Genomic DNA, 13,509 nt, shown 5'->3' with positions numbered 1-13,509 from the left:
AAATAGTTATTCATTCTCTTTCAGATTCTTGGGAGACCATGTGAGAGTATCAAGACTTTCACTGACGTCTCACACCATATAGAATTGGAGGCGGAGAGAGTTTAATTCGTAAGGATTTCTGGACTAGCCTATGTGGCTGTTGGTTCTGTTGGATCATCTAGATCCATGAAAAAAAATGGTTCAAGAAAGGGAAAGGAAAGAAGAAAGAAGCTGCTACTATGGGACATGACCTAATCAAGAAGGTAGGAAAGAAAACTAGAAAGTGTTAGCTAGAGCCCTAGAGCCAATCATTTGATGATTGTATTATGACCTTATTGTATCATATTCTTATATTAATAAAGGCATTTATTTGGTTATTATACTTACTTGTATTGGTGTAAAATAAACTAAGTATAATAATGTCCTTGAGTAGACAGTTCTCACCTATATCAATCGGTTAGTTGAACCGATAGTGAGATGATATAGGGAACACTATTCTTAATCATTCCTAGTCGAGTATTAACATTCAGGGACAATGTTAATGCAATAAGACTAGCATGTAGGTCAACTCGATGACTTGATCTCACAAGTCATTGATATAGAGATATCAAGTTGACACATGAGTATGCATTGGAGAATGTATACTGAATGACCCGCCATGAGAAAGTATCATTGATCGTTATATGAGTGTCATATACTTTCTCATGTGGCTATTAGTATGACTACTAGTCCTTAGACCTGAAGTCACCATGGTTCCCTACATAAGGAGTTATGTACTTTGGTTTCGTCAAACGGCACCCGTGACTATAAAGGCGATTACTGGGTATGTAACAAATTATGCGGAGGGATGTGAGTGATGTAGATGGGATCTATCCCTCCTATATGACGGGAGAGACATCGGTATTCTTGATAGAGTGAGACCACGAAGTGCATGGCCATGCCCAAATGAGTCAATATGAGATATTGAGCTCATTTGATTCAGTGAGTCTACTTGGAGTTCAGGATTTAGATTGATTAGAGGATGACACGGTCTATGCCTCACATTTATCAATCTAGATGTCTAGGATAGAAGGACACTTGTCATATATTGTGAGGAGTCACAATTAGTAGTCACAAGGTGATGTTGGATCTCAACATTCTTGTAACTTGGGTAGTAATGATGTATTGCTAGATACCGCTCATTACTTATGCTTCTAAATAAGTTTAGGGGCATTGCCAACGTTACAAGAACCTATTGGGTCACACACAAAGAACAAGTGGATGGAGATTAGGTTCATATGATGAACCAAGAGGATTAGATTCATTTGATTAATCAAATTGGATTAAAAGTAATCCTAATTGGGCTAATTGAGTTGGACTCAAGTTGATTCATGTGTTCAATGAGTCTAATTTAGATTATACTCATTGAATCAATTTAATTAAATAAATTAGATTCATTATATTAAATTGGCTTGAATTAAATTGTTGGATTAGATCAACCATGAGAGAGATTAAGTCAAGTTTGACTTGACTTGAGAGGAAGATGAAGAGTCAAGTTTGACTTGACTTTATGCCACCTCATTGGTGAGTTGGCATTAAGTGGACCAATGATGATGCTCCACATCATCATGGTTACTTAAGTGAAGTGTCACCTCATGGGAGTTACCAAGAGTTGTGACTCTTGGTATCCCATGGAGGTTACAAACCACTTAATTAGATGAAAAGAGTTTCATTTTGCAAGTGTAACTCTCATTCAAGTGATCTTCCTCCTCCTAAGCTCTCTTCTTGCTCCTTCTCTTCTCTTGGTCGTGGGTTTCAAGCAAGGGAGAAGAAAGGAGAGTGAATCTAATCCAAGAAGAAAGGTTAGTGAAAGTCACATAGAGATTTTAGAGGAGTGTGTTCTCTTATTTTCCTTTCTTCTTCTTCCAATCCTACCCGAGAGCCCTAGAGAGTGCTAGCACACTTGTGGTGCTCTCTTCTCCATCCTTGTGTGTTAGAGAACACATCTTGTTCGTGTGGATACTTCTAGAGGATTGTCTACGTTGACAATCACGAGATCCGGCGTACCTTGGACGAGCGGGATTCACGAAGGGCACGCATCGAAGGTATAAAATGTTTTCCCCTTTGTAGATCTACTGTAGATCATAGTTTTAAACTCGTACTCGTATTTTCGAAAGTTTTTCTTCGCATGAGATCCAGTGGCATGGGTGATTCGGGGTTTTCGCGACGCGAAAACGCTGTTTTCGCGGCCCGAAAAACCCAACAGTGGTATCAGAGCCACGTGCGAAGCGAGTACGAGTTTAGATTCGTATTTTTATGAAAAATATAGATCTGTAAACTTTCTGTAAATTCATGTTTTTATAGTTTTTATGGGTAATTTTCTCGTAGAAGCGAAGCACAAGTGTTTCGGCGCTTGTAGGCTTCCGCTACCGGGAAGATTTTTCCAAAACGGCCAAGTTTCGCCCCAAAACTTTTTTAGACAGCGGGCTAAGGTGCTGTTTGATCGCAATGGAACCCTTGTGATGGTTAGATCGCGGGTAGGGGCGCTGCCCCTGGCCCCGCAAGGGAATTCGTTCCGCGATTGCGCCCGAAAACCGCTAAACGGAACCGCCGGGAAATTGTACTCGTAAAAATTGTAAAAATTATAGAAAAAATTACAGAAAATTATAGAAATATATAATTTTGAATTATATATTATTTTTGTGATAGTCATGGCCCAAAGACCCAATTTGATTGGATAATTCGTGTTGTAATTCATAATACGGCTTGCGTGCCGTGATGTGATGTGCGTGTTGTATGTTTTTATTTTTCGCGACCTACGCGTCGTGCCTTTCTCTTTTATTCTTGTTGTAAATTAGATTTAGACTCGAATGTAACTCGAGTTTCAAAATGTAATGTAAATTTTGAAGCGGTGGAAGGTCCACTCGAGACGGAGTTACGAGGAGGGCGCGAGCAACACGAGGTGGTCAAAGGAAGGAGCTTGAGAAGTTGTTGACCTTAGGTTGACCATCCGATCTTCTCATTGGCTTGAGAAGATTGTAGTAGGGCCATGACATAATCACAAAATTATTTGATTAATTATTTAATTAATTGTTTTGTGTGTATGTGATGCATGCTAGTTAATTAAGTAATTAATTAGTGCCTTACGATTAGATTAGATCTAAGTCGTGCACATGATGCACCCTTCGATTAGATTAGATCTATCGAGTATATGATATGCATCATCGTTTAGATTAGATCTAAATCACGTCAACTCGTAATGCCTACCATGCCGTGATACCTACCACTACCTCGATCGCATGTTGTTGTTGAATCTGCCAAAGCAGAGCAACACATACTATCTTGGTAGGGTACGGAGGGACAATCTTGGTCCCGCCTATCAACGCATGGGTGAGTACAACTCAATTAGATTGAGTATTCCTAGTTTACTCGGTTGGATCGAGTACAACTATAGACATTCTTCCAACGGTTGGAAAGGTAGGTCAAAATCATGCTTATATTAACTCTTGGGCGTATTAGCCAAAGCTAACTCGAGTTTTAATATAAATGCAGATTTTATCCTATAAACAAGAGTTGCATAGAGATGTAATTGGTAATCGTTACCTACCGATCATACTAAGTCTTGGGCGTATTAGCCAAAGCTAACTCAAGGGTTAGTATGATGTGGATCTTGTCCCACATGAATTATAGAATTCAGTGGGAGCATCATTTAGTTAAAGGCCTAATTAAATGATTAAGAATATGGTATTTATTTTTGCATTTATTTATGTTGTAGATTACCATGACATCTAATACGAACACCTTCTCTCTGCGATCTGTCCTTAAGAAGGACAAGCTCAACGGAGCAAATTTCCTGGACTGGTACAGGAACCTGAGAATAGTTCTCACCCAAGAACGTAAACTGTACGTTCTGGAGCAGCCCATTCCGGAGGCTCCTCCTGCCACTGCCACGCGAGCAAACCGAGATGCTTACAAGAAGCATCAAGATGACGCATTAGATGTGTCCTGTCTTATGCTCGCAACCATGAACTCTGAGCTTCAGAAGCAACATGAGTTAATGGGCGCTTATGATATGGTTGAACATCTTTGTCACCTATATCAAGGACAAGCAAGGCATTGGAAGAGGAACTCCAAAGAATACCTGGAAGATCTTAAGAAGAAGAGAAATAAGATTTCTACTTCAGGTATACATGTTATAGAAGTCAACCTCTCTATTTCTTCATCGTGGGTATTAGATACCGGATGTGCTTCACACATTTGTACTAATATACAAGCGCTGAGAAATAGCAGGGTATTGACGAAGGGTGAGATAGACCTACGAGTAGGCAATAGAGCACGGGTTGCTGCTATTGCTGTAGGAACTTACCATCTATCTCTGCCCTCTGGGCTTGTACTAGAATTAGATGATTGTTGTTATGTGCTTGCTTTAACTAAGAACATTATATCTGTTTCTTGTTTGGACAAGAAAGGTTTTTCGTTTATAATAAAGAACAAATGTTGTTCCGTCTATTTAAACGAAATGTTCTATTGTAGTGCACCTCTGATAAACGGACTCTATATTCTAGACCTTGAGAGTCCTATCTATAACATTAGTACCAAGAGGTTCAAGTCAAGTGACATGAACCAAACCTATCTCTAGCACTGTCGCTTAGGTCATATAAATGACAAGCGCTTATCCCAGCTCCATAAGGATAGTTTGCTGGACTCATTTGATTTTGAATCTTATGAGACGTGCAAGTCATGCCTACTAAGCAAGATGACAAAGACTCCCTTTAGTGGGCACAGCGAAAGAGCGACTGATTTGTTAGGACTCATACATAGTGATGTATGTGGCCCTTTCAATGTCGCTGCTAGAGGCAATTATAGGTACTTCATCACATTTACTGATGACTTCAGTAGATATGGTTATGTGTACTTGATGACACATAAGTCTGAATCCTTTGAAAAGTTCAAAGAATTCAAGAATGAAGTACAGAACCAGCTTGGCAAGAGTATTAAGATACTTCGATCCGATCGAGGTGGAGAATACCTTAGCCATGAGTTCCGTGACTACCTAGCTGAGTGTGGGATTCTATCCCAATTCACTCCTCCTGGAACACCACAGTGGAATGGTGTATCCGAAAGGAGGAATCGTACCCTATTAGATATGATGTGATTTATAATGAGTCACACAGATCTTCCGACATACCTTTGGGGTTATGCTCTAGACACGGCAGCTTTTATACTCAACCGAGTTCCATCCAAGGCCATGATAAAGACACCATATAGGATATGGACTGGGAGAGATGCCCAGGTGTCTTTCATGAGGATTTGGGGTTGTGAGGCTTACGTTCGACGTCAAGTCTCAGACAAGTTAGGACCCAAATCCGACATGTGCTATTTTATTGGATATCCCAAGAAAACTAAGGGATATTACTTCTACATTCCCAGTCAGCACAAGGTAGTTGTGGCAAAGACTGGGATCTTTCTAGAAAGGGACTTTGTTTGTAGAAAGACTAGTGGGAGCACGTTCGATCTTGAAGAAGTTCAAGATGCGAATAATAGCACTGAAGCCTCGATGGAAGTTGAACTGGAACCACAAAGTGTTGTGGATGATGTTGTTCCACAAAGAGTTGAGGAACAACAACCAGTTCAAGTAGACATACCTCTTCGCAGGTCTGATAGGGTACGTCGTCAGCCTGAGAGATACTCATTTCTCTTGTCCGACTATAATGGCGTTGTGCTCATAGAGGATGAGCCTACCACTTATCAAGAAGTTGTGATGAGACCAGATTCTGAGAAATGGCTAGAGGCCATGAGATCCGAGATGGAATCCATGTATACCAACCAAGTATGGACTTTGGTTGATCCACCTGAAGGGGTAAAACTCATTGGGTGTAAGTGGGTCTTTAAGAGAAAGACTGACATGGATGGACTTATCTATAAGGGTTGCTTGGTAGCTAAAGGTTTCAAGCAAATTTATGGTATTGACTATGATGAAATCTTTTCTCCAGTAGCGATGTTTAAGTCCATTTGGATCATGCTTGCTATTGCAGCTTACCATGACTATGAGATATGGCAGATGGATGTCAAAACCGCGTTTCTGAATGGAAACCTACTCGAGGATGTGTACATGACACAACCTGAGGGTTTTGTAGATCCACAGCATACTAGCAGAGTATGCATAGGTCCATTTATGGACTAAAGCAAGCTTCTCGGAGCTGGAATCTTCGATTCGATGATGCAATCAAACAGTTTGGTTTCATCAAGAACGAAGATGAGCCTTGTGTCTACAAGAAGGTTGTAGGGAACATAATTGTCTTCCTCATATTGTATGTGGATGACATACTACTCATTGGGAAGGACATCCCTTTGCTTCAGTCTGTCAAGACCTGGCTAGGGAGTTGCTTCTCAATGAAGGACTTAGGTGAGGCATCCCGAATTCTAGGGATACAGATCTATAGAGATAGATCTAAGAGATTGCTTGGCATAAGTTAAAGTACATACATTGACAAGGTACTCCTTCGGTTTGCCATGCAGAACTCCAAGAAGGGATTTCTGCCGATGTCACATGGTGTGATTCTTTCGAAGACTCAAGGTCCCTCTTCTAGAGAGGAGAGAGACCGCATGGATCAGATCCCTTATGCCTCAGTCATAGGATCGATCATGTACGTCATGCTATGTACTCGACCTGATGTCTCGTATGCTTTGAGCATGACGAGCAGATACCAGTCAGATCCAGGTGAAAGTCACTGGATAGCGGTCAAGAATATTCTTAAGTACTTAAGAAGGACTAAACAATATTTCTTGATATATGGAGGCAATGATGAGCTAGCTGTAAAGAGTTATAGTGATGCTAGCTTCCAGACCGACCAGGATGACTATAGATCGCAGTCGGGGTTCGTGTTTTGCATTAATGGTGGTGCTGTGAGCTGGAAGAGTTCGAAGCTGGACACAGTAGCTGATTCTACAATAGAGGCCGAGTACATTGCTGCATCAGAGACAGCAAAGGAGGCAGTTTGGATCCGCAAGTTCATCACTGAACTTGGGGTGGTTCCTAGCATTGCAGACCCCATTGAGCTCTATTGTGACAATAATGGAGCTATAGCACAGGGGAAGGAACCTCGCTCACACCAGTGGACCAAACACATACTATGGCGCTTCCATCTCATTCGAGAGATCATCAAGAGAGGAGATGTGAAGATTTGCAGAGTACCTACAGAGGCTAACCTCGCAGATCCCTTGACCAAGGCTTTGGCACAAAGGAAGCATGATGGTCACACTAGGTCATTGGGGCTTAGAGCCTACACTGATTGGCACTAGTGCTAGTGGGAGATTGTTAGCTAGAGCCCTAGAGCCAATCATTTGATGATTGTATTATGGACTTATTGTATCATATTCTTATATTAATAAACGCATTTGTTTTGGTTATTATACTTACTTGTATTGGTGCCAAATAAACTAAGTATAATAACGTCCTTGAGTAAACGGTTCTCACCTATATCAATCGGTTAGTTGAACTGATAGTGAGATGATATAGGGAACACTACTCTTAATCATTCCTAGTCGAGTATTAACATTCAGGGACAATGTTAATGCAATAAGACTAGCATGTAGGTCAACTCGATGACTTGATCTCACAAGTCATGGATATAGAGATATCAAGTTGACACATGGGTATGCATTGGAGAATGTATACTGAATGACCCGCCATGAGAAAGTATCATGGATCGTTATATGAGTGTCATATACTTTCTCATGTGGCTATTAGTATAACTACTAGTCCTTAGACCTGAAGTCACCATGGTTCCCTATATAAGGAGTTATGTACTTTGGTTTCGTCAAACGTCACCCGTAACTGGGTGGACTATAAAGGCGATTACTGGGTATGTAACAAATTATGCGGAGGGATGTGAGTGATGTAGATGGGATCTATCCCTCTTATATGACGGGAGAGACATCAGTATTCTTGATAGAGTGAGACCACGAAGTGCATGGTCATGCACAAATGAGTCAATATGAGATATTGAGCTCATTTGATTCAGTGAGTCTACTTGGAGTTCAGGATTTAGATTGATTAGAGGATGACACGGTCTATGCCTCACATTTATCAATCTAGATGTCTAGGATAGAAGGACACTTGTCATATATTGTGAGGAGTCACAATTAGTAGTCACAAGGTGATGTTGGATCTCAACATTCTTGTAACTTGGGTAGTAATGATGTATTGCTAGATACCGCTCATTACTTATGCTTCTAAATGAGTTTAGGGGCATTGCCAACGTTACAAGTGTTGGTTGCTACTCGGAAAACCTATAGGTTCCACTGTACAAAAATTTTATACAAAGGTCTGAACCTTTTCCTAGCTACCATGTGTTCTTTTAAATTAAATTTTGGATCGCCTGCGGAACTTAACACGTTTGATCCAAAACTTAATCTATTTGTTCTTTTAGGTTTTGACTTGGATCTCCTGCAGAACTTAACACGTTCGACCCAAGTCTCCTTAAGTTATTAATTTCATTAAATATTAATTTCCATAAAAGGTTCCCAGTACTGACGTGGCGAGGCACATGGCCTTCTTGGATATGGGAGCAACCACCACCGACTAGACAAAACCTTTAATAGAAAGCTAATATTTAATTTCCTAAAATAACTTTAGGTTAACCAAAGAGAACAATCAAATCACAAGGAAAAGAAAAACAAAAGAACACAACTTGAAAAACATATTCGAAATTCTAGAACGTAAGCCTCTTGTATTTGGTATTATTTCCATAAATAACTAGCATGATGCGGAAATAGAAATTACTAGTTATACCTTGTAGAAAAACCTCTTGATCTTCTACCGTATTCCTCTTCTAACCTCGGACGTTGTGTGGGCAACGATCTACCGAGATGAGAAACCACCAACCACCTTCTTCTCCTCCAAGCAAGGTTCGGCCACAAAGGAAGAACTTCACCAAAGAAGAAAATCAAAATACTAACCAAGCTCCAAGAGATGCTAGCTTTCTCTCCTTCTTCTTCTTCTCCAAGTAGTATCCGGCCACCACAAGAACTCCAAGAGAGATGAAGTATTCGGCCACCACAAGAGGAAGAGAGGGAGAGGGTAATGGCCGGCCACAACACCAAGAAAAAAGGGAGAGAAAACAATAGAGGTTGTGTCTCATGAAGGCACCCCTACCCCTTCTTTTATATTCCTTGGCCTAGGCAAATTAGGAAATTTAATTACAATAAAATTTTCTTAATTTTCTTGACATGAATTAATTGAGAAAAATAAAACAAAATTTTCCAATTAACTTGAGATGGCCGGCCACATCATTGGAAACAAAAGAGGACAAGTTTTAATCAACAATTAAAACTTCCTAATTTGTTTCCGGAAATTTTAAAAAATAAAATTTCTCTTTAAAATCTCTTCATGGTTGATAAAAGGAAATTTCTATAATTTTAATTTTATCAACATGTGAATAATTTTTAAAGAAAAAACAAAACATCTCTCCAATCTACAAATAAGGAAAGAGATCTAATCTCTTTCTTTAATCTTTTGTAGATCTTTTACAAGAGAGATATTTTAATTTTAATTCTCTTTAAAATATATCTTCCACATAATAATAAAAATTAAAATTAAATTTCTTTTTAATTTTATTTGGCCGGCCCTACTAGCTTGGGTTCAAGCTAGGGCCGGCCACCCAATTTTATACCTAGGCCGGCCCTAGCTTGGTTCCCAAGCTAGCTTGGCCGGCCCCTATTGGGTGGGTATAGAAGGTGGGTATAGGTGGGTATAGAACTCTATAAATAAGAGGCTACGATAGGGACCGAGAGGAGGAATTGGTTTTGGTCTCCGATAAAATTAAGCATCCGTGTTCGCCCGAACACACAACTTAATTTTATCAATGATAATTCATTCCACTAGAGAACTATCATTGAACTACCGCACCAATCCCAAATTACATTTTTGGGCTCCTTCTTATTATGAGTGTGTTAGTCTCCCTGTGTTTAAGATATCGAATGTCCACTAATTAAGTGAGTTACTGACAACTCATTTAATTAATATCTAAGTCCAAGAGTAGTACCACTCGACCTTATTGTCATGTCGGACTAAGTCCACCTGCAGGGTTTAACATGACAATCTTTATGAGCTCCTCTTGAGGACATTATCAACCTAGTATCTCTAGGACACAGTTTCCTTCTATAATCAACAACACACACTATAAGTAATACCATTTCCCAACTTAACGGGTTTATTGATTCAACGAACTAAATCTCACCCATTGATAAATTAAAGAAATAAATATCAAATATATGTGCTTGTTATTATATTAGGATTAAGAGCACACACTTCCATAATAACTGAGGTCTTTGTTCCTTTATAAAGTCAGTATAAAAGAAACGACCTCAAATGGTCCTACTCAATACACTCTGAGTGTACTAGTGTAATTATATAGTCAAGATAAACTAATATCTAATTACACTACGACCTTCTAATGGTTTGTTCCTTTTCCATTTTGGTCGTGAGCTACTGTTTATAATTTATAAGGTACTGATAACATCATCTTCTGTATGTGACACCACATACTATGTTATCTACAATATAAATTAAATGAACAACTACAAACAAATGTAGACAATTAGACCAAATGTGATTCTTTATTCATAATAAATGTTTACAAAGCTTAGGCTTTCGATACATTCCAACAATCTTCTACTTATACTAATGACTAAGTGCCATATCTTCTACCATACATCCGATTCTCATTCCTCCACATGCCGATCGAAAGCTTTGTGGAAGGGCCTTAGTGAAAGGATCGCCAGGTTATCCGATGCAATCTTGGCGATGACAACTTCTCCTCGCTTCACAATATCTCGTATCAGGTGGTACTTGCGCTCTATATGTTTACTTGCCTTATGAGCTCGTGGTTCCTTCGAGTTTGCAACTGCACCACTATTATCACAATAAATTGTGATGATTTTGGGCAAACCAGGAATCACATCTAAGTCCATTAGAAAGCTCCTGAGTCATACTGCTTCTTTAGCTGCCTCAGAGGCTGCTACATACTCAGCTTCCATGGTTGAGTCCGAAACGCATTTCTGCTTAACACTCCTCCATGAAATGGCTCCACCTCCTAAAGTAAACACATAGCCTGATGTAGACTTACTGTTATCCCTATCTGATTGGAAATCTGAATCCGTGTAACCCACAGGGAGCAGATCGTCTACTTGGTAAACTAGCATATAATCTCTAGTCCTTCTCGGGTACTTCAATATATGCTTTACCGCAGTCCAATGTCCTTGTCCAGGGTTACTCTGATATCTGCTGACCATGCCCACGGCAAAACAGATATCAGGTCTCGTACATAGCATTGCATACATTAGGCTTCCTACAGCCGAAGCATAAGGAACTGCTTTCATGTCCTCTATCTCTTTTGATGTCTTTGGAGACATCTCTTTAGATAGAGCTACTCCATGTCTAAAAGGTAAGAAACCTTTCTTGGAATCCTGCATGCTAAAATGAGCAAGGATTGTATCTATATATGAAGCTTGGGATAGACACAACATTCTTTTCTTACGATCCCTTATAACTTTGATCCCAAGAATGTGTGCACATTCTCCTAAGTCCTTCATATCAAATTGTTTGGACAACCATACCCTTGCATCTGATAATACCTTGACATTGTTGCCAATTAACAAAATATCATCTACGTATAGTACAAGAAATACCACCACGTTTCCGTTACACTTCTTATATACACAAGACTCATCCGGACTTTGAATAAATCCATATGACTGGATTACTTCATTAAACTGGATGTTCTAAGACCTTGAAGCTTGCTTCAGTCCATAAATGGACCGATTGAGCTTGCACACTAGATGCTCTTTGCCTTTTTCAATGAACCCTTCTGGTTGCTTCATATGGATGTGCTCTTCAAGACTTCCATTAAGGAAAGCTGTCTTGACATCCATTTGCCAAATCTCATAATCCATATGAGCAGCAATGGATAAGAGTATCCGGATAGACTTAAGCATGGCTACCGGTGAAAAGGTCTCCTCATAATCGATTCCCTCTTTTTGAGTGTACCCTTTTGCAACAAGCCTAGCTTTGAAGGTTTCTACCTTCCCGTCTGTCCCTCTTTTCCTTTTGTAGATCCACTTGCATCCAACGGCTTTTACACCATCAGGTGGTTCTACAAGCTCCCAGACCTTATTAGAGTACATAGACTCTATTTCAGAATTCATTGCCTTTTGCCAAGATGCTGCATCTATATCTTGGAGTGCTTCGTCATATGTTCGTGGATCAGGTTCATGTTTACCAAGGATCAAGTCCGAAGACTCTCCCAAAAACATGAATCTTTCAGGCTACCTTACAACCCTCCCACTACGACGAGGCACTGTCTGTGGTTGTGTATCATGTGTGACACATGTTGCAGTCTCTTGTGGTACTTCATCTTGTACTGTTGGTACTGAAGTAGACGTGCCCTCTCTAAGTTCTTCTAAAACAACTTTACTACTGGGCTTGTGATCCATTATATAGTCTTCTTCTAAAAACTGGGCATTGGTGCTAACAATGACCTTCTGGTCTTTAGGACTATAAAATAAACCACCTTTCGTTCCTTTGGGATATCCTACAAACACGCAAACTTCTGTACGAGATTCTAACTTATCAGCATCTGGTTTCAGCACATGTGCTGGACTACCCCAAATCCGAATATGTCTTAGACTGGGTTTTCGCCCATTCCACAATTCTATGGGAGTAGAAGAAACTGATTTAGAAGGTACTAAGTTCAGAACGTATACTGCTGTTTCCAGAGCATATCCCCAAAACGAATTTGGTAATTCTGAATAACTCATCATCGATCTAACCATTTCCATAAGAGTCCTATTCCTTCGCTCGCTACACCATTCAGTGTTCTGTTGAGACAATTGGGATTGAATCGACCTCGATAAGTAATTCCTAAACTCTCCTAAGAGGTATTCGCCACCACGATCAGATCGTAGTGTCTTGATACTTTTACCTAATCGTTTCTCCACATCAGCCTTGTATTCTTTGAACTTGTCAAAGCACTCGGACTTGCGGCGCATTAGGTAAATGTATCCATATCTTGAATAATCGTCTAAGAAAGAGACAAAATATTCAAAAGCTCCTCTTGCCTGGACAGACATAGGACCACACAAATCAGAGTGAACCAACTCTAACACTTCTTTCACTCTATACCCCTTGGCCTTGAACGGCCTCTTGGTCATTTTACCTTCTAAGCAAGATTCACAAGTTGGAAAATTTTCCAACTCTAATGAACTCAAAAGTCCATCGGCTATAAGCCTCTGAATCCTACTTAAATTAATATGACCAAGTCTTAGATGCCAAAGATATGCTTGGTTCATTTCTGAAGGTTCTTTTCTCTTATTAGAATTAGAAGATGAGTTATAAATTTCCATGTTTTGCTTTGTGGAAGAAATTGGATTTAAAGTATACAAATTGCCAACTAATGCACCAGAATAGATAATCACTTTATTTCTTTTAATAACTACATCGTTACTAAAGGAAACTGAATATCCATCTAAAAACAGTTTAGAAACTGAAAT

This window comes from Zingiber officinale, chromosome 5A (assembly GCF_018446385.1).
Source record: "Zingiber officinale cultivar Zhangliang chromosome 5A, Zo_v1.1, whole genome shotgun sequence".
Classification (NCBI taxonomy): Eukaryota; Viridiplantae; Streptophyta; class Magnoliopsida; order Zingiberales; family Zingiberaceae; genus Zingiber; species Zingiber officinale.
Note: the sequence above shows the minus strand (reverse complement) of the source record.